This window comes from Choloepus didactylus, chromosome 14 (genome assembly GCF_015220235.1).
Source record: "Choloepus didactylus isolate mChoDid1 chromosome 14, mChoDid1.pri, whole genome shotgun sequence".
In the NCBI taxonomy this organism is placed as follows: Eukaryota; Metazoa; Chordata; class Mammalia; order Pilosa; family Megalonychidae; genus Choloepus; species Choloepus didactylus.
In genome coordinates this window covers 25,882,441-25,904,129 of record NC_051320.1, presented here as the reverse complement: position 1 = coordinate 25,904,129, position 21,689 = coordinate 25,882,441, and the positions used below count along the sequence as shown (strand labels likewise).

General features: G+C 38.7%; 1 protein-coding gene across 6 annotated transcripts in view; it reads right to left on the bottom strand.

Moving 5' to 3' along the window:
* The window catches only part of SULF1 (sulfatase 1), a 235,287-nt gene that overhangs the window by 175,910 nt on the left and 37,688 nt on the right, over positions 1–21,689 (bottom strand). For 5 of the 6 annotated variants that reach the window (XM_037803038.1, XM_037803039.1, XM_037803037.1 and 2 more), the window contains one exon: positions 19,970–20,064. The exons of the other annotated variant lie outside the window; for it this stretch is intronic. The gene's annotated coding sequence lies outside the window, so the exon portion shown is untranslated. The remainder of the gene's footprint in view (positions 1–19,969; positions 20,065–21,689) is intronic. 6 annotated transcript variants of the gene reach the window in all.

The following is a 21,689-nucleotide window of genomic DNA, read 5'->3' as shown; positions in this document are numbered from 1 at the left end:
CTTTTCATCCAGACTAAAAGCCAAAATAGTTACCATGGCCTAAAGGTGTTTTTCTAGCCAACTGTTACTTGCTTGGCCTTGTTTCCTACCACTCTCCTGTTTGCTCACTCCATGTCTGTCATAATGGTCTCTCTGTGGTTCCTCTAATATGTGAGCAGACTTTTTGTTCTGGCTATTCTTTCTGTCTGGAATCTTCTTCCTCAAGATCTGTTTGCAAATTCCTCACTTCTTCCAAGCCTTTGTTCAAATCTCACCTTCTCAATGAGATATCCCTTGTGAATCCCCTTTAACAATGAAACTTACCCTAATCCCTAAGCGTGCTCTACATTTAAAAATTTCATGGTACTTACTACCTTCTGATATACTATATATAATTCATCTATATATTATGCCTACTTTTTATTATCTATCTCCTGCTGCTAGAACGAAAGACTCAAAAAGACCAGCACCTCTGAATATTTTGTTCACCAGTGTATCTAGAAAAGGGCTTGGGATCTAGTAGGTGTTCAATGAATATTTGTTGAAATAATTAATGCATAGGTGAGGGAAAGAACAAAGGAATGAATGAATTTACCTGGTCTCTCTGAACCATTTCCTTAAAAACTCTTTTGTTGAAATCGCAAAAGAAATTCTTTCCCCAGAGTGGTATGCCTAACACACTAGAGCCTCTATTATTGAGTCCATCTGGTTTCCCAATTAGAATGGGTTCCAACTCACAGAGACTTTCTCTCCCACATTACACTCAAGCAAGGTGTTGTCATGCCTCACCCTCAAGTAACTATTACGCACATTCTGGGGTCATTGTAACGAGAACTTTTTGAAAGATAGAACTAGGTGAGGGGCCTTCTTTTAGGTCTCACATAAAATAAAAACTCAGAGCAGGTTCACCTAAAGCTTGGCCAAGTTTCATGTAAAACTGGCTCACACTGAAAGAGAGCCTAAGCTGATATATCATTTCAAATGGAAACTATGCAAAATGCAGTGGCTTCTTGTGGTTTCAACCCCACACCAGGTGGAACCTGAGGCTTTGGCAAGCTTCACCTTAAATTCTTAACTGGGGAATGTAAACCAAGGGAGGGAAATGTTAGGAAAAAACAAAAGGAAATAAAACCCTTAGCTGTGAACAGTTCTGAAACACAAACCTAAATCACCGTTCTTTTAACATCATTTCATTCAGACTTTAAACAATTACAATCACTACTTTGAAAAAACTGCCCTCAATAATGAATTGATATATTGTTAATCCTAAATTAGAATTTCAGGGGCCCTTAACACCCATGTGGAGAGCTTTCCACTCGGTGGGTTGTGTAATCAAAGAAGAAAGATGAAAAGGTGATTTGCCAAAGGTAACTAGGAGAAGGAACCAACAGAGTTGACATCTAATTCACAGCTGAGTTCCTCAACCTAAAAAATCTCTGCTTTTCTTCAAAAGAAACCAGAAACACAGTCAAAAAAGAACAAAAGGGAATTTTAAGACTCTTACAATGCAAATGGGATCTGAAAGGGCTATTATTGATAATAATGATATTATATGAACCCTGATTGACCTAGAGTTGGAATGATTTATCAGTAATGTGATATGTGTGTGTAGGCCTAGAATATTTCTGACTTTTAGAATCCTTTAAATAATGAGTGAAGATATTCTATTTATAAGAGATGTTTACTCATATCCAGGGATTTTAAGCATTATAGATATCTAAGAAACTTCCACAAATTCGACATTCTTTCAAAACAAATATTTCTTATACAGCACCTCCTAAAGATGTGTTACATACAGGTTTCAGAGAGAAACCTTCAACATGGAAATGCAGGACCTCTTTCCTTCCCATTTCTGCTCTTTTGCAAGTCTAGTTTTTGATCATAGGAAAACAGCTACATACGCTTTTAAAAGACCAACTTAATGCATCTTTCTATTTAAATGAAAAGCCACTATGGTTCCTTCAAAAGACTAAGGTTTAAAAGTACAGTCTGGAAGCATATAATCTTGCTATATGCCTAGAGGCAGAGATCCTTGAAGGCAGATATTGCGTTTGCCAGTTTCATGGGCTGAATGCTAAAAACATCCCCCAAAACTTTAAAATTTGGAACTTGTCATCACCTGTCATTTAGTGACTTGAAAGCATATGCTCTTTGCTTCTGGATACTGGCATCTTATAGCTATGAGGAATGTTAAGCCTGGCATAGAACTAGCATTGATCTCCAGTTTATCTGGATTCTATGGATTAATAGATCACTGTTTTTTGCTTAAAAAAGCACATTACAGAAGTCTTTAGATATTTACACCAATGTCTCAACTAGCTATAGATGCCCTAAATATTGTGGATCAGTTTAATAACAGTCATTCATTCTTTCATTCAACGATATTTATTATGCTTGTTATGTGCTAAACTCCGTGTTAGGCATTAAGAATACAGAGACGAGGGGACCCTGCACTGCTTTGAAGCATCTCACTGGCTAGTAAGGAAAAACAAACAAACAAACAAAAAAATAGAAACAAAGATGGAATACAGTGTGGTAGACTTCTATTTCCAGTTGTGAAGGAGGAACTAATACCAGACTAGTTAGTTCATCTGCCATAAACAACCAGAAAACTGGACAGAGTATTTCAAGCAATTGATCTAAGACAATAGGCTGTGATTCCTGAGGAAAGGGTCATAAGTGAGGTAGGTCCCACTAGACATGCTTCCTGGACTACAGCACAAAGAGAGGAAGCCAAGGAGGGCCCAGCAGTCTCTCTGAGATGATGAGTCAGAAAGTGCAGTTTGGGGAAATGAGATGGATTTGTGGGGTAGAGTATGAGATGAGAGAGCAACACGGAGAAAGAATTTCAAAAATCTGCATAGGGGTCCCCTTGAGTCTTTGGCTGAATACTATACCATAGACGTGTAGGGTAAAATTCCACAAGGTTGGGAAAAGAACAACTACCAGGCACAGAACAATTAGCAAGGGGGCTGTAAGCTTAACAGTGCCCACAGAGCTGGGAGACATTCAGGCTCCCACCAGCCAGGGCAAAAGGAACACACTGAACATAAATGGGGCATTCAGTAGTGACCTCAGAGAGTCCAAACTTTAGGAGTAGGTCATATCTAGCCCTAGAGTTTCAATTACTCTAGACCTGACCTACACAACTTAAAAATAAGCCTTACAAGATCCAATTGATCCTCAATTAACTGGCTTCCAGAATAACATCCAATATTATTTAGAAGAGAGCAGACTCCAGATATACAACAATGTCATAGCCACAATATCCATCAGCCAATCAATTACTAGACAGGTGAAGAAGCCAGAAAGTGTGACCCTTAACGGGAGAAAAATCAGTCAAATTAAAGAGACGCAGAAATTACAGAGATGATGGAATCAGCAGCTGAGGACTTTAAAAGAGCTATTATAAATATGTGCAAGGCTTTAAAGGAAAACGTGAACATATGAAGAGATAAATGGAAAATGATTACAAAAAAACACAAATAGAATTTCTAAGGCTGAAATTACAATATCTGAAATGAAAGGTTTCAAAATAGTGAATGAGGTCTCAGTGGCCTGTAGAACAATTTCAATGTAAAGTGTGGTCCAAAATACATGTAACAGGAATCCTGAGAAGGAGTGCTGGTAACAGAAATATTTGAAGAAAATGATGGCTGAAAATTTCCAAATGTGTTAAAAAAAAAAACCAAAAACACAGATCCAAGAAACTCAACCAATCAAAAGCATGAGAAATACAATGTAATGAATGTTGCAACAGAAATATACACCCTGAGTAGCTATGATAAATTTAAATTACTCATTTTGCTTGACTATAATTTGAGCATTTGTTTTTCTCCTTCTTTATGTTGGAGACTGAATCATATTCCCTACATAAGTCATGTCAGGTCCCAACCCCTGGTCCTGTGGGTGTGAACTGATCTGTAAATAAGACCTCTGAAGATGTTATTAGTTAGGGTGTGCCCAAACTGAATGAGGGTGGGCCGTAATCCAATATGGCTGAGGTCCTTATGAGCAAAGGAAATTGGAAACAGCAAAGGAAACCATGGGGACTAGCCAGAAGCTGGAAGTCAATGGAACCTGGAAGAAAAAGAAGACACTGCTATGTGCATTCCCATGTGACACAAAACCAAGGAACACAAGACTGCCAGCCAGCCGGAAGATACTAACCTCAAGAAGCCTTCTAGCTTCTGAAACTGAGAGCCAATAAATTCTTTTTGTTTAAGCCAGCCCATTATGTGGAATTTGTTTTAGCAGACAGGAAACCAAAACACTTATTCACACCACCTGGAATACCCATCAGCTTCTCACCTTCCTTTCTCACCAGTGTCAGCATGCTTGGGGTCTGCGTTGTTGAGAAGGGCAAGAGGGAGAAGCCACCGGCCCCCATAGTCTCAACTTTCATATCCTCAACTCTCTCTTCCAGCAAAGATCCTCAGGCTGATTTTGCCTGTTTTTTTTTAGTTAATTGGTTTAATTTTTCTTTTTCTTAAATTCAGCTAAATTTTTTCATCACCTACAGTGCTGAAAAAGTTAGATAGTACTGAAGGGCTTATAGGAAAAAAAAACTCTTTCACCCTATCTTCTCATTTCCCATCCCTATTCCCAGGAGGTCACCACTTTAATTCTCTAATTTTTTTTACCTGTTATTTTCCTCCATATTTCTGCATAATAAATTCATAATTTTATTTTTTGATGTATTAGTTTTAGGCATTATCTATTGAACTTCCCATTTTAATAGATAAGGGCTTAGCTTTTATATATCACCCTCATCTCCATTCTCCTACTATACTGTTATTTTTAGCTGAATCAAGACATAGTGATTATCATGAATTTATATTGTTTAGTTTTGCAAAACTAGGTTATACATTATGGTTTTACTCCCCTTCCTCTTTAGTTTGGAGTTTATCCTGATGTTTCTGATTGTCCCCCCCTTCCCTCCCAATTCTTTCATATATCTAATGGGCTCTGCCTACAGTCTATATCTACAAGGAAGCAGGGTGAGGTTGTACAGACTGGGTTAGTTGGCAGGGGGAGGGGAGCGCATATATGTGGGTATTTTAAGAAGAGATTTAAAAGCACTTTTTGCCATATATTCATTTCACTTCGTAGATAGTTATGACACATCTCCTACTGCAAGGCATTTTGTTATAAGTGCCTCTTAATGGTTAAACAGAATGTGATGATTTTGCCTGCCTTTTAAAAGCCTCCTGGTAAAATCCCTACTCCTTTCCTACCCTCAAGTCTTTTCATCTTTTGTAAAATTATTTTCCCCTAGTTCCTTAATTTATTTCTCATTAGAATTTCAGTCCTGAGTATGTCATCAGCCGTTGGCTTACGAGGGAACCATGAACATTGGCTCTTACAAGGGATGGGGAAGCAAGATGAGAAGACAGGTTTCTGATATTGTATGCAGTCACATGAAATGCCTTCCCCACCACAACTTGAAACCCATACTTAAAAGGCCAGCTAAGGTGTTTATCCTTTAATGTGTCTGTAAAAAATGTAGCCTTAATAGTATGATATTACGATATAATATAACTTAGATCTAACTACCAGTAGACTGGTTTATAAATTATGATCTTCAACACTGCCTATTTGTAACTAGGGATCTGCCTATATTTACATACTTCCACACCAACAAACATTTTGTCTCAGTTGTTGAGAAGATCTAGGGTCAGTTTGGGTTTGGGAAAATAAAGTAAAAATCGCCTGTGTTTTCATCCTTTGTTCTCATTGCACCATTCCACGATGAAACTCAGATGAGAGGTACAATTCTCATTTCCGCTACAATACAGTAAGAGCATAACCTTATAGAATTTGGTTATGCACTAAGCTGGAAGTGTTCCAAAGGCCACTGAACACCTCATATCACAGGTGAGAAAATGGAGGTTCAGAAAGATTAGAGACTTACCCAATGTCACACAGACTCTTAGTAATGCAGCAGGGACAACTGCCAGGCCTCCTGAAACTTCTTTTACCATCATCCTTTCATCATCCTTATACACAACAACAAAAATAGTTTTTGGAGCTCCTCTCTAGAAGATTTATTAGGAGTATATGTTTCTGTTTGTTTTGGTCTGGAGAGAAGCATTTGCTAGCATCCTTTCCTTCTTTTATTGTAAATATGGCTGAAATGATGGAGTCAAGTAGAAAGCCCCTGCCACACCAAATGCAAGGGGAGGCTGTCTTCTGGTCCACCTTTAGCTGTGGTAAAACACCATTAGTGTTTTCTTTGGGTCTGCTTTTTTGCCTCATGGGATTCATGACAGCTATATTTGAGTTAAATCACCTCATTTCAAGCACCTCACCACCACCGTCGCTTTTTTGTTCCCTCAGTCTTATTTCTCAGTCATGAATGAATGGTTGCACCATGAGGCTTCAAGTTGTCTTTGTAGTGTCCCTCTGTCCAAAGGGTGCTGGTCTCTCAAGTGATTCTTTGTAAGAGGCTACCTTTCAGAGACACTGACATCCAGCCAAGAGCTTCTGGGATTATGCATTCATTATTCCCTTGGGCGCTTGCCTTTTATAACAACTCTCTATGTACCCACACTTCTCTGGATCAATTCTACAAGGCAGATGCCAGACCACAGGTCCTCTTCAATTTTTAACTCTGGTTTTATTTCCACCTGAGCCTTTCAAACACTTAAACAAACAGAAAAACTGTAAAAGTGAGTTTCAAAAATTATCACTGGGAAACTGGCCAGAGCTAAAGAAGAATGTCTTTTTTTTTGGAAATTCACAAAGCTCATTACTGTTAAAGTAGAAGTTGGCAACTGTGGTAAGTTAAAACTGATCATTTATTATGAACTCAACTATCTGCACCGCACTGTGCTAAATGCAGCAAGAGACAGAAAGATGACACCCTAACCTGGAAAAGCACTCAACCTAAAACAAGGCAGAGACATGTAAATTACTCAGTATGGTACTAAAGAGATTTCTGTAAAGTGGAAAGAAACAATCCAAGCAAGAAACAATCCAATTCTGGTTGACAGGAAAGCAAGGGATATTTTACAAGGACTATGGGATCTTAGCTTCTGACAGAAAGTGGTGCAAGGGCATTCTGGCCAAATGTGCCCATGAATGAAAGGGGCAGTTGAGGAAGAGTGAGGAGTCTGGAGTGGAGGGCGGGGAGCACAGAGATGCTAGCAGAGATAAGGCTGCGAGTAGGTGGGGCCAGGTCCTGAGTGGGGAGGGTGGAAGGGGACTGCTCTGTGCCAAGACAAGGGGAGGACAGAAACGAAGGCTTATCACACACATGCTATGTGCCCGAACCTGGGTTTGGTGCTTGGCAAACACCTTCTCACTGAGCCCCTCATAAGAATATTATTAGATAAATACTATTATCCACATTTTGCATTTCAGGTCATCTGAAGCTCAAAAGCCTATGTAGCTTGCCCAAATCCACAAACTAGTTAATGATGGAGTATCTTCACTGTCTTTTCACAACACCATATTTCTTCCATCATACAGATGGTCCTTGGATGACATTAAAAAGGTTCAGACTTGATTTTTTACACAATGGGTGGCACTGATTGTGGCTCATGTTTGCCACGTGTTCCTGTTTGCTAATGCTGCATTATGCAAAATACCAGAAATGGATTGGCTTTTACAAAAATGGAATATTAGGTTACAAATTTACAGTTCTAAGGCCATAGAAATGTCCAAAGTAAGGCATCAACAAGTAGATACCTTCACTGAAGAAGACAACTAGAACACGTCTGTCAGCTGGGAAGGCACTTGGCTGGCCTCTGCTAGTCTTTTGTTCCTGGGTTCTGGTTTCAAAATGGTGTTCTCCAAAATGTCTCTGGGCTTGTCTCTCTTAGCTTCTTTAGCTCCCATGCATCGAAGCCTCTGGGGGTCTTCTTTTAGCTTCTCTCTCTCTCAGCTCCTGTACATTCTTGCTTGTTATTCCAGGGCATTTTTCTCTAAGCATCTGGGGATCTTCTCTTAGCTTCTCTACAGCAAACTCTGGGCTAGCATCTCCAAATGTCTCCAAGCATCAGCAAACATCAGGGTTGACTCTGGAGCTCTACGTAGCCCAGTGAACTAATCAAGACCCACCCTGAACTGGCGGGGTTCACACTTCCATTGAATGGAAATATTTCAGTCAAAGATACCACCCTAATCAACAGACTAAACCGTCTGCCCCCACAAGATTGCATTAAAGAATATGGCTTTTCTGGGGAACACAGTATATCCAAACTGGCACACCATGCTAATGATCACCTTTAATTTTCACTGGGGAGATACGGGGGCAGGGAGGAGCCATGGGATGTACAATACTTGCTCACTGAAACACTTTTTCTACTTTTTATTCAGGGTAGCAGGGACTTGTCAGCTCTTGGCACTTCTCCATTCTTAAAGATGAAGAAAGAGAACCTCAAGTTCGTCAGCTTAAAAATCCTATGGAGATTATCATCTAAGATGGCAGCATAGAGAGGAGTGGAAGCTAGTTAGTCCTCCTGGAACAACCAATAAAAAACCAGGAACAACTAGTAAATAACCCAGAATAACTGTGGGGGGACAAACAGACCATTCATTCATCATACAGCAGCCTGAATTGGGAGGAATGCCTGAGATCACAGCATAAAATCTATAAGTAAAAACCGCAGATCCAAGCTGGGAGACCCCTCTTCCCGCGGCCTGAGCTGCAAAGCCTCATGGTACAAGACAGCAGCTCTCTCCCAGCAGGTAAACAGAGCTAAGCTGAGCTCCAACTGGGGTTTTAATTAACAAGCGTGGACTGCTCACTATGAGCTACAAATCCCCAACAAGCAGACAGAGGCTTTGGGTGATGACTGAACTTGGAGAGCTGGAGGGTGGCCGTGGACTGGCCCTGAAGGGGGCTTTCGGTCCCTGTTTCAGCTCAGTGGAGAAAGACTCAGCCATTTTCAGTTCCCAGTGCTCTGAACCAGACAAGGGTGGAGATAGCATAGGCAGAGAGACCATTAAAATGCTAATGACCTTTCCCTAGGGGATCTATCTTCTCTAAGAGGAAAGGGGTAGGGTCCAGCTCTACTACCTGCCTTCCATTCAGAACCAGACCCCAGAGCCTGAGGGAAAACAGCCACAGGCCACACCTCCTTACACTAGTGTGGAATTACAGGCTGACAGGCATCAACTGCTGGGCAGAAAAGTGTCCTGAGGCATCACAGGGTGTACCAATTTTCTAAGACACACCCTCAGGGAAATCAGATACTGAGTATTTCTTCCTTCTGGGACCTGAGCCCATTCTTGTCTGGGAAAACTCGATTGGGGTAACCAAGGAAAGCATGCCTAGACAACAGAAAACTACCACCTACACTAAGAAAAATGAAGTTATGGCCCAGTCAATGGAACAAACGTACACTTCAACTGAGATACAGGAATTTAAACAACTAATAATAAGTCAATTCAAAAAGTTTAGGGAAGATATGGTAAAAGAGATGAACCGTATAATGAAAACACTGGGCGTACATAAGGCAGAAATTGAAAGTTTGAAAAAACAACTGGCAGAATCTATGGAAATGAAAGGCACAACACAAGAGATGAAAGACACAATGGAAACATAGAACAGCAGATCTCAAGAGGCAGAAGAAAACACTCAGGAACTGGAGAACAAGACACCTGAAAGCCTACACACAAAAGAATGGATAGAGAAAAGAATGGAAAAATACGAGCAATGTCTCTAGGAACTTAAGGACAAAATGAAAAGAATGTACATATCATTGGTGTCCCAGAAGGAGAGAAGGGAAAAGGGACAGAAACAATAACAGAGGAAATAATCAATGAAAATTTCCCTTCTCTTATGAAAGACATAAAATTACGGATCCAAGAAGCGCAGCGTACCCCAAACAGAATAGATCTGAATAGGCCTATGCCAAGACATTTAATAATCAGATTATCAGACATCAAAGATAGAGAATTCTGAAAGCAGCAAGAGAAAAGCAATCTATCACATACAAAGGAAGCGTCATAAAACTATGTACAGATTTCTCAATAGAAATCGTGGAGGCAAGAAGGAAGTGGAGTGATATATTTAAGATACTGAAAGAGAAAAACCACCAACCAAGAATCCTATATCCAGCAAAACTATCCTTCAAATATGAGGGAGATCTTAAAGTATTGTCTGACAAACAGACAATGATAGAGTTTGTGAACAAGACACTTGCTCTACAGGAAACACTAAAGGAAGCACTGCAGACAGAAAGGAAAAGACAGGAGTGAGAGGTATGGAAAACAATTTTGGGAGATAGTAGCACAGCAATATAAGTACACTGAACAAAGATGACTGTGAATATGGTTGAAAGAAGGCGGCTGGAACCATGTGGGACACCAGAACGAAAGACGAATGATAAAAACTAGGACTGTGTAACTCAGTGAAACCTTGGGTGCTCAGCAATTGTAATAAAAGGTACAAATGTTTCTACATGAGGTAGAACAAACGAATGTCAACATTGCAAGATGTTAAAAAATAGGGTGGGACGGGGGGGAAATACAATCAATGAAAACTAGAGACTATAATTAACAGAAACATTGTAGTATGCTTCCTTTAGTATAACAAAGGCAAAATACCAAAGCTAAATACATATGGATGGTGGGGAATAGGCGAAGGGTATGGGACTCCTGGCATTGGTATGTTGTCTGACTCTTCATTCTACTTTAGGTTAATGCTATCTTTCCTTTTGTCACTTTCTAGCTATCAAGTTCTGTGTGTGTGTGTGTGTGTGTGTGTGTGTGTGTGTGTGTGTGTGTGTTGTTTGTTTTTCTCTCTTTTCTTTCGCCTCTGCCTTCTTTGACTATTCCTCCATATTTGTGGAAGAAATGGAGATGTCCTTGTATAGATAGTGGCGATGGTGCTGAATACATAAATATGTAACTATACAGGGAACCAACAATTGCTTACTTAGGACAGAATGTACGGCGTGTGAACAAAACCATCTTAAAAGAAATGGGTTGATGAAGAAACCTTGAGGGCATTATATTGAGTGAAATAAGATAGACACATAAAGGCAAATATGGCAGGGTCTCACTGATATGAACTAGTTATAATATGTAAACTCAAAGACATGAAATGTAAGTTACCAGGATATAGAATGAGGTTAAAGAATGGGGAGCAGTTGCTTATTATGAGCAGAATGTTCAACTAGGGTGAACTTAATAAATGTTTGGAAATGGACAGGGGTGATGGTAGCATGTTGTGAGAATAACAACAGTGCTGAAAGGTGTGTGAAGGTGGTGGAAAGGGTAAGCTCACAGTTATGCATGTCACCAGAAGGAAAGTTGGAGGTTAAAAGATGGGAATGTATAAAACAGTGAATCTTGTGGTGGACAATGTCCGTGATTAACTATACAAATATTACAAATCTCGCCCATGAACTAGAACAAATGTATGACACTATAACTAGAAGTTAATAATAGAGAGACATACAGGGAGAAAATATATACCTATTGCAAACTATATACTACAGTTAGTAGTATTTTAACATCCTTTCATCAACAGTAACAAATGTACTATATCAAAACCATGAATCAATAATGGAGGGGGGCATGGTTAGGGGTATGGGAGGATCTGGGTTTCCTTTTTTTTTGTTTTTCTTTTCTGGAGTAATGAAAATGTTCTAAAAAATTGAAAAAAAAATTAACTTTGTTGATGGATGCACAGCTGCATGATGGTACCATGGGCAATTGATTGTATACTTTGGAACTTTGGATAGTTGCATGGTATGTGAACAATCTCAAAAAATATATATACATATAAATTTAAAAATATATATATACTACCTTTTTGAATATATGTTATTTCACAATAAGGAATAAGTGAAACTGTGGAACTGTAACCTATAATATTCTTTGAAATTTGTTAACTACTCGTTAAACTGCACTTGGAAAGTTATCACTTCTATGTATATATGTTATATCCTACAATAAAAAAAAATATTTTTAAAAAATCCTACGGCAGTATTTGACATGGAATCACAAGTTTGAACTTTATATATAAAACGCCTTTTCCAGAAATATACAATACAGGCAGAACTAGTGCTCTCCATGATGTGAAAAATTTCCAAACTATTTAGGAAACATCACTTCATGAGACTTCTCTTTTCATTCTTTTCTGACAATATTTTTTCCTCTATTTTCATCTTGATACAAATAGGAGAGCAGGATGCTGTATGTCATCAACCTGTAGCTTTGAGATTACCTCATCATATAAATAGCATGGCAATTAGTTCTAGCTGTAAAAACATTGTCAACTGTATATAATTTGCAAACTAAGGATTAAAAATTGTTCTGACAATGCAAACCCATTCATACTTTTATGAATCAGCACCCAGCTCTGTGAAGCTGCAAAAAGGGAGAGAATAGACTAGAGAATAAATATCCAGCCTATTTGGGGACTAGAATCAGGACACTGAATCATAAACCTCCATAGGGAGAACTCTTTTTACTGGATTTTAGTAATTATTAGCTTTATTTGTTAACATATGCCAAATCATTTTTGGATGGGGGGAAAAAGCTGAACCTAATGCCAAACAAATCTAAAGAGAGATCAGAAAGTAGAAAATTTAAAACTGGCTTTAAGAAAGTTTTCCAAGTGTATGTATGCTGATAATATACACCCCAAGTACACTCCCATATGTGTCATCTGACTCTCTCAACAACTGTTACAATTGTGCAAATGTATATTTTAAGTGTGCAAGTGCCAGGTATTGTCATTGCCCTTATCTTATGAAGAGCATGCTTAAATCCTACAGCTATCCAGCAGCAGTACCCACAAGGTGGAGGGGAAATTCCTGCCTGGGACATCGATGAAGTGTGGGTGTGTGTGTGAGTGAGCACGTGTGGGTTTAAGTGTATGGAATTATGGACAGACTATCGTTTGGGAACTTCCTTATTATCTCTTTTGTGCATTTGGGGTTTTTTTGAATTTCCTCAAGTAATAATAAATAGCAAACACATTTAATAGCACTTAGTAATTACTAGGCATTGTTTCAAGCCCTTCATACAGGTAAACTCATCTAATCCTCAAAACAACCAAATAAAGTTGGTACTATTACTTCCCCAATTTTCAGATGAGGAGACTGAGACACAAAGAAAACAAGTACACAGTTAGCAAATGGCACAGCAAGGATTCAAACCCAGGCAGTCTGATTCCCAAATCCGAGCTCCTAACCACTACACTACACTTCTTATGCAGCACTGTAAATTAGAAAGAAAGAGATTTCCAATTTAAGAAGACAACATTGCCCTTTGTTGCTGATAACTTCTGAACTCCTCCCAAAGGCTCCGTATGGCAGGAAAGGCTCTTTGTTTATGTCACCATAACACACATCGCTGTGCATGTTTTCAGACACTCACAAAGGCCAATAGCCCAGCCTCCTTATTACCAGGTAGATGCATGGTCCTGCTGCCTGCATGAGTTGGGGGGAAAAAAGTTGATGTTTTCATAGTCAGAATTATTGGCTGTCACATTTGGGGCTTGGCTGTCGCTAGCACAGTTGTTCACACATATATACACAAGTCCTATCATACAAATTCTGTTTTAATATTTCCACAGCCAGAGAGAATGCTCTTTAAGCTAAGGTAGACTTCCACAGGAGAAATGTAAATTAAATTCCTCTCCTCTCACCCAGAAGGCACGTATCAGTACTTACAAATTAGTAAGGCGATACTGTATCTGACATTTGAAGAAATTCCTCTATTAAGTCAATGGTTGGGGTGGAAAAATCAACAAGAAAATCGAGTATTTCCCTAAGAGAAAGACAGTCTCATGACATGCACTGACAACAAGGAGAGGAACGTCACTTTTTGCCTCTGGCCTCCATCTGGGGGATCAAGATGATGGCAGTTTTTCAATCTGTTTAAGTGCATGATTGGAGCCAATTAACAAAATATTAAAAGTAGTAGCATATATGTCTGGTAAATTAATCTTATACATCTTTTTCCCTAACAGTAAAGATTATTTGGAATGAATTGTTAGCCAAATTCCAACAACTACAAGTGTATAATATAATACATGTTGATTTTTTTTTTTCACTTGATTTTCAGTGCTTAGAAGCCAGTAAAGGCATTTCATTATGGAGTTGTTGTTTTTTTTTTTAAATAGACTAAGTACATGGTTATAATCCTAGTGAGTCTATAGCCCTCCTTTTACAAAGCATTCTTGAATCTTTGCCAACAATCAAAAATACACATTGGGATTAGTTTACCGGCAGAGACATAAAACTAAAAAGAATAATGAGGGAGACATTAGGTGCTGGGAATAGCCCAGAAAGATGGTAGCTTATGATCATCATACAATACCTTACCCTTTTAATATTACAACAATAACAATGGGTTGTGTTGGAGAAGCTCTGTAACATCCACTACCCTCTAAAGTGCTTGCACATTCTTTATCTTATATTTACATCCCAGTAGGGAAGTGGGAGTAAGTACCTCCTAATTTTGTAGAAAGTTACACAGTAATCAAAATGCCTAAAACAAGAACTCACATCTCCTGACTCTCAGCCCAGTGTTCTTTAGATAGCAGAATCTTGCGCCTAGTTAGATCATCACTTTCATTAGGAGAGCTATGCAAAGTATCTATAACCCTTACAGCTTGGGCACTGACATAACTGCAAAGCTACTGGCCCTTTTCCCGCAGCCAGTGTGGACTGCTGAGCATCATTATGCTCATAACCCTGGCTGGGTCAGTCTCCCACTGTTGTAGGATGGATTTGATCTGCTGGGTATCCTTAATTTCTGTAATAAATAAATACTCTGTTTATGCATAAAATGCATTAAATCTTTTTTGGGGGTAAAAATGTAAAAGCAAATCATTTAAAAATTAATTTTATGGTGATTCTCCTGGTAGGAAGCAATGCTTAACTTATTTGATTTCCAGATAATTGATTTGCTTAAAAGTAATACCTGTACTTCGGGTGCCACTATCAATTGACTATGGATAATGAAGTTAGATCTTTTTAAAGGCTACTAAACAATAGAAAAGAAATTAAGCATAGTATTGAAACCCTGCGACCTTTTTGTTGAGGACCATTTGGCTGCGGACCTTTGTTAGAAATATATTTTAAACTATATGTATATTTTTAAAAATTATCCTTTCTCAAAGACTCAGTCTAAGTATCTTCCATTTAAAAATAAAATCAGCAATACTGAAATTCACTTTAGAATCTGCCAAAAAAAGGACTCCTCAAAATGTGCCTTTTTCCATTTTATAATCACAATCCAAAGTTGTTTTCAAACATATTTCTCACATACACATCACCACTTCCCCTACACCCTAAATTATGTTACAAGACTCCCTAGTAGTTTGAGAGCAAAACCAAAGAACAAGTTATGACTTCTCATTTGTAATATGTATTTTTTAATTCCCTTATGGCCTATGAGAGAGGGAAGGATCTTGTCCCATAAAACATACATGCACATATATACATCTCTAGACAATAGCTGACCAAAATGAACATTAAGGTTTGCAAATTCTCTAAATGTCAGACACCAAGGTAAAAAGCCCATAATGTTTCAATTGCATTATTACAAAGATTCCTGCAGCAAAAATATTTCTAGGCCTCAGTCAATGGTTTCTTTGTTTTAAGCCCGATTAATGCAATAACAACAGGCTTTGACCCTCCAACCTAATTATTCCAGGGATGACTTCTTAGAAATTCTAACCTTCATTTATAATTGTGATGCGCTCTTGTGAAATCCAAGCAGATGAATGAGGTCAAATTAGAATCCCACTGAGAGACGGAACCTAAAATTGAATAGAAGTGCCACTGGAGCTAGGAACTCAAGATTGACACAGATCAAACGCTTCCTCAGTGAGCAGAATTAATCAGCCCTACAAGTGCTCTAACATGATTCAAGGCAGTATTTCTTTTCAGGAAGTGTCAACTTTCTACTGAGCAGTATATTCAGTCTTAACTTCAGTACACTACTCAAAATTATCCCATAAAAAAGAGCACCAATTTAAAAATCCTGCCTGACAACAAGTTGGACAGTTGCATTCTGCTTCTTTAAGTTAGCTGTGCTGTATCAATCTAGACACTTTTTCTATCCTAAGCTGTGGCATAATGATTTTAAAAGAATACTGTGAACCTAGGGTAGACCATTTCGACACTGAATGGAACGATCCCTGCACCTTTTACCTGTCCTAAAGGTATCCTGACAGACTATTTTAATGTGAGCAGATGCCCAGAAACCCTTCCTGAGAAGCATCACTGCAAAGCAATCCCTCGTAATGTGCTGCAGTTCTGGGCATAGAAGACGACCATTGTTGTGTGGCCTGATTTCATCCCAGTGACTGTCCCAGTAAAGAATGACATCATCCCATTCTTTCTTCTTGATCTCTTATGAATATTCCCCAGCCCCCACCCCCATCATAATTAAACTGCCTCCTCCCCGTACCCTCACCAGAATAGCTATTTTCCTTTTAACGTCCTGCCTGAAACTATCACTATAGTAGCCAGCTCTCTAGGGGAAGAGCCAAGCAGGTTTTCCTCTGGTCAATCGACATCTCTGGAGTTTGCTTCCTCATCACATCAGACAAAGCACTACTGGTGTAGGTGCTGGTCCCCAAAGCATACTGTGAGGGCCATCTGCTGGGACAGGTCTCAGTCAGATGACAATATAGAGAAGCCAGCCTGCTGTGCATGATGTTTCCCATCCCATCGGAGTTTGGTATTTTCTTTAAACACAAAATCATTGGCTTTGTACAAATAGATCCATTTACCTATGTGCATACACGTGTGCAAATCTACGTTCTTGTAAAGACTAATGCTTGCTTATCAGTTGAGTTTGTCTTGAAGACCCACATGTACAAGTCTTTCATTTCGAAGGCATAAAAGGATGACACAGAAGACACTAGTTTAAAAACTGGCATTAGAATGCAACTGAATAGAATGGCTACCTGAAGGAAGGTAAGGATTGGATTGTACTACTGGAGTATTGTATCTTATAGGGAAATAGCAAAAGCTTATGTGTTTCACATCCATGTAATGCAAGGTGATGCAGGGAATTAAAAGGAATTCTGACAATGCACAAACTGTAAACTGTTTTTATATAAGGGTAAGTGAAAAATCAGAATAAAATTTTACATTCTACATGTTTCCACTTATGTAAAATATTAGGTTACATCATACATGAAATTGCTGCATTTGTACATCAATAATAGTCAAAGACAGCAATTTCCTATGATTCCACCAAATATACTTTTTCCAAAAAGACTGATGGGCTTGGGTCCAAGTGTGTGTGTTTTGTTTTTTTTTTTAACTCTTTACAAAATGTCATATAAGATAACGATTATATTGTTTTTATAATAAAGGTATAATTTTAATGGATATTGGTGTTTTATGCAAAAAAAAATTGCCTTCTTTAAGTAATGAGAGAATAACTATTTAAAGGTAAGGGTGATCATAAAGGAAAACAATCTGCTTCTGAACACCCTAACTTCAGCTCTTTATACACTGCAGCAAGCTTTAAATGTTTATAGGATACCAAGACAAGGATAATTTTTGTGGGTTTTGGGGTCTATACTGATTCCTGGAAAAGATGTAGTTTACTATTATAGTCTCTGGTCAATTTTTTTTAAAAATCACTTAAACTTAATTTAAATAATGTTTTAGAAAATGCCACGGAGGCGCAACTAAGGCTCACTTAAGTTAAAATTTTCCATCCCAAATAGGCATCAACAGAACTAAGAAAGGTCTTAATTTCCTTACACACAACATAGCCACTGTTCTGTTACCCAATCTGTGTGCATCAAGCCTTGTCTGAGAGTGCAATATTCAAGTCCAGAAGGTACAATAGTGGCCATTCATAATCTGGCAGGTGTATTTCAAGCTGACAACTAGGCTTCATAAAAATAACAGTTATTCCATAGGTGTGAACATTTCTGATGAGAACCCTTACTGCCCGCCCCCTCTGTGAAATTTAACTATCCTTTGGGTGTCTTATATGAGAATACAACCTTTCTCTCTTTGGCAAAAGAGAATCTTTTGACTATCTGACAAAGAGGAAGATTCGTGAGCAACTTGTGATATTTGCTAATAACATCTCCAGTCTCTATTTCTTGGGTTATGTATTTTGGAGGAGTTGCCAAGTTCCATGAACAGTCCTTAAAGCTGGAAAAATATTAAATGAAAGTTTATACTCAGATGACACTGAGCAAAGAGGCAGTCAAAAATGTAAAAGGCAGGAGAGGAATTTTGAAACTCTAAGGCCCAATAAAGTGGGCCTGCATTTTATAAACCTGACCGTCCATGTATACAAAAAGAGGACCCATCTCTTTCTACAGAATTTACTAGAGATGGGAGGATTGTGGATGTGTGAATACAGATGTGGCAGTGGGAAGTGACTCAGCTGCTTATGTAACTCAGCTCTAATGAGGGAGTAGGAAGATGAGGGACAGGACTCTCTGAAGCTGGCAGCTGGTCAGATACTACTTGTGCGTTTTCAGGCCAAAGAAGGAAAGAGTGGACTGGAGCCAGCTCTCACAAGGGGTCCACAGATTTTAAAGAAGTGTCCTATGTGTTAAATTTGAGCAAGTGATTCTAACTTGATCCAGTATTTAAGACACACTCATTTCTATTTTCCCATAATAAGGCCATGCTGAGAAATGAAAAAAACATAATGCTTCAAGTTGTGAAATTGCCCATTAAAGAGAGAAAAGCATGAAATGAAAGATTACCGGCTTTACCATCCTCTTCTACAGTTAATTTTGAAGGTTACGATGTTGAAGATCAAACTCATTCTTTTCCACAGGAAAAGAATGCAAGTTCACAAAGAAAAGGTCTGGCAAACTGACTCAAGAAGATAAAGAACTCTTAAGAAGTCACAGTTCTGCTTATTGAGCTATTTCCCAAACAGATTATCTGTTTTTTAAGTTTCTGTTTTGGTATATTTTCTCACATCCTCTCCTCTGTGGAATTTTGAATTAAGGAGACCTAAATTTCAACTTGTCTTCTCTTACTACTGATTTTGCTTGTGTATAACAAGCATCCAATACACAGTGTTAGTCAGCCATTACTGGTGGTACTACAGTATTTGCTGAGAATTATAGAAAAACCACTGATGCTCATAATTTTATGTCAAGGAACTGGCCCCAGTATGAAGAAAAAAAGTTTAATTCCATAAGAAGTAAAAAAGAAGTTGGATAAAACAGCTCTCAAAAGACAAACCTGAAATTCAGGCCAGACTTGTTGAAGACCTTGTTTTCTTTGGGATGTGCGTATGTCTGAGTGTGCGAGTGTGCGAGTGTGGGAGAGGGAGATAGAAACACACACAAAGAGGTTCATGGACTTTTTGGTGATTAGAGGACTTATATCAAACCAACCTAGGCCGTCACAAGGCCCGGAATGAAAATCAGCAATGATTTTCAAAGATTGTAATTTGAAACCAGGAACAACTCAACAGCCTCCATTTCATTACTTTTGCTTGGAGTTGGAGGGGAACAACTTCCAATGTTGAAATTTGAAAAGAGATTCAAGAAGGTGTAAACTCGTATGAATGGACACCCTTAAGAGTGTTTTTGCAACCAAGTTCACATTGTTGAGGTGTTTGGACCTCCATAACTCTCCCTGGCCCCTCAACATACACACTCGTGTTTATCTGGCTGGAGCAGAAAAACTGTGAAGAAAAGCTATGAACAAAATGGGTGACATCTATAAGTTTTCACTCCTAACCCTGGGCACGGCTGCCTGCTATTCATTGCACCTCCTAGACCTGTTCAGGTTAATAAAGGCACACGATTCTCTCAAGTCCCACTTTTTAGATGTTTTTTCTGCCATTCCTAACGACTAACTTCATGAAATGACTGCCACGTGTAGTGTCCTTTTTGGTTTTCTCAGTCAAGCAGGAGAATGCCACAGGAAGGTGCAAGACATCCATTCCTCCATTTCTGCTAGTTCTTACAACTCCTCACAGTGAAACGTTCCCTCTTCAAGTTACATAGAGTGCTCAGGTGGTCCTCGCTTCACGTAATCAGAAGATAATAAATATTTGATAGGAGTACCTTTGAAGATTTTCTGCAATTATTCTGCCCTGGGGAATCTGCATGTCATTTACCAAATTCACCTTCTTCAGAAGATGGTGGAGGTCTGTCAGCACCTACAGGGAAGGGAAGCAGAAGTGCTATCAGTTGCATTTATCGGCCATTTCTCCCATCTTTCAGATGCTGTCCTTGCAGAGCTTCAAACGGGACATCATTAAGAACAATAGTCTCCAAATTCCATCCAGACTGAGTTCCTTACAATTACTCTCAAGAGTCTCTGAAGCATTGTGGGTGATTCAGTCCTTTTGTAGAAGTTCTCATTTGACCCTCTCTTCATCAAGGGATACACTTTTCTATTAGATTCATTTCATATTATTCTTTGCCTGGATTTCATAGAACCAATAAAGAAAAATTTCTTTTTAAAAGTTTACAAAGTATTTCAAGTATAAAGGTCAAGTATGTCTAATTTCAGGTTAGGAGAGATATTTTAAAAAGAAAAGGCATTGAATCATAAAATCTTCTAAAATCGCCGCAAGCCATTATGTGATGAATAGCAAACCAAGCATTTACAAATGGTTAAATTTGTTCCTATTCTGCCTTTAAGTTAGTTACAAAATAAGCTACTAAAATAAATGTAGATATTCTGAGTAGGGAGAAACATCCATTTTAATGCATCGAGTAATGAAGAGATCTTGCTGCCATGAATAACATATTTTAACATACATATGTAGCATAAGATAGGAGAATAACACATCCTACTTAAAACTCATAATCTCCTGTATGTTTTAAAAAATATTTCTCTTACCCATATAAGTATTAGTGTCTAATAAAGCATTTCATTAGTTTTCTTACCTCTTCACTAGAGAATACAATTGAATGCTGGTATACATAGAGGAAAATCTCAGAGCTAAGGGGGTCAGAACATTTCCCCAATAGACTTGGAATTTCTTCTTGTTCTGAACCAGCCCTGCTGGTTCAGGTTAAATTTGGCCTGTCCCAGGTCCTTCTCTGTTCTGGAAGCTTCACTCTCACAGTGAGACTGCTGCAGCAGTGCCTTCCTAGAGCAGGCTTATTGCTAAAATACTCATCTTCCTCCAAGGACACCCCTATCGTGCCTCTTTCCATTCTGGACAGCAGCTAAACCTCTCTGCCCTTTTTATATCATCCTCTGTAATCTCGCACACCCAAAACATTAAACCTCTGACCCCACCTCTGTATGTCTCATCCCAGGAAGTGGTGAGGCTACCAGAACTTTCACATGCTCTATTTCCATGCCTCTGATTAATTATAATAAGCGACATGTCAATGCCCACTTTCTAAATACGGTCTGGGAAGACATATTAACGTTTATGTTTATAATTACGCATGGCAGCCCAAGATCTTATGAAGTAAAAGTTTAAATGTGAATGTGATACTAGAAGTATCTGGCAATGGTCATGCTGGCATAACCGAATGTCAAAACTACAGCATCCTCTCTGCAACTGTTCTGAGTTGTTCTGAGTATGTTACCAGGGGCAGCAGACTCTGGAATTCCCAGTTACAGCATTCATTGGCTACCTTGACCTGGTAGCCAATGAACGCGGACCTTGACCTGGTTACTTGATTTCTCCAAACCTGTATCCTCCTCTGACAAATGGGGATTAAAACTGGTATCTATCTCTTAGCATTGATATGAAGATTACATAAGAAAATCCATGTGAAAATACTGGAAGCATTCTAATAAGAATAAACATTGGTGAGC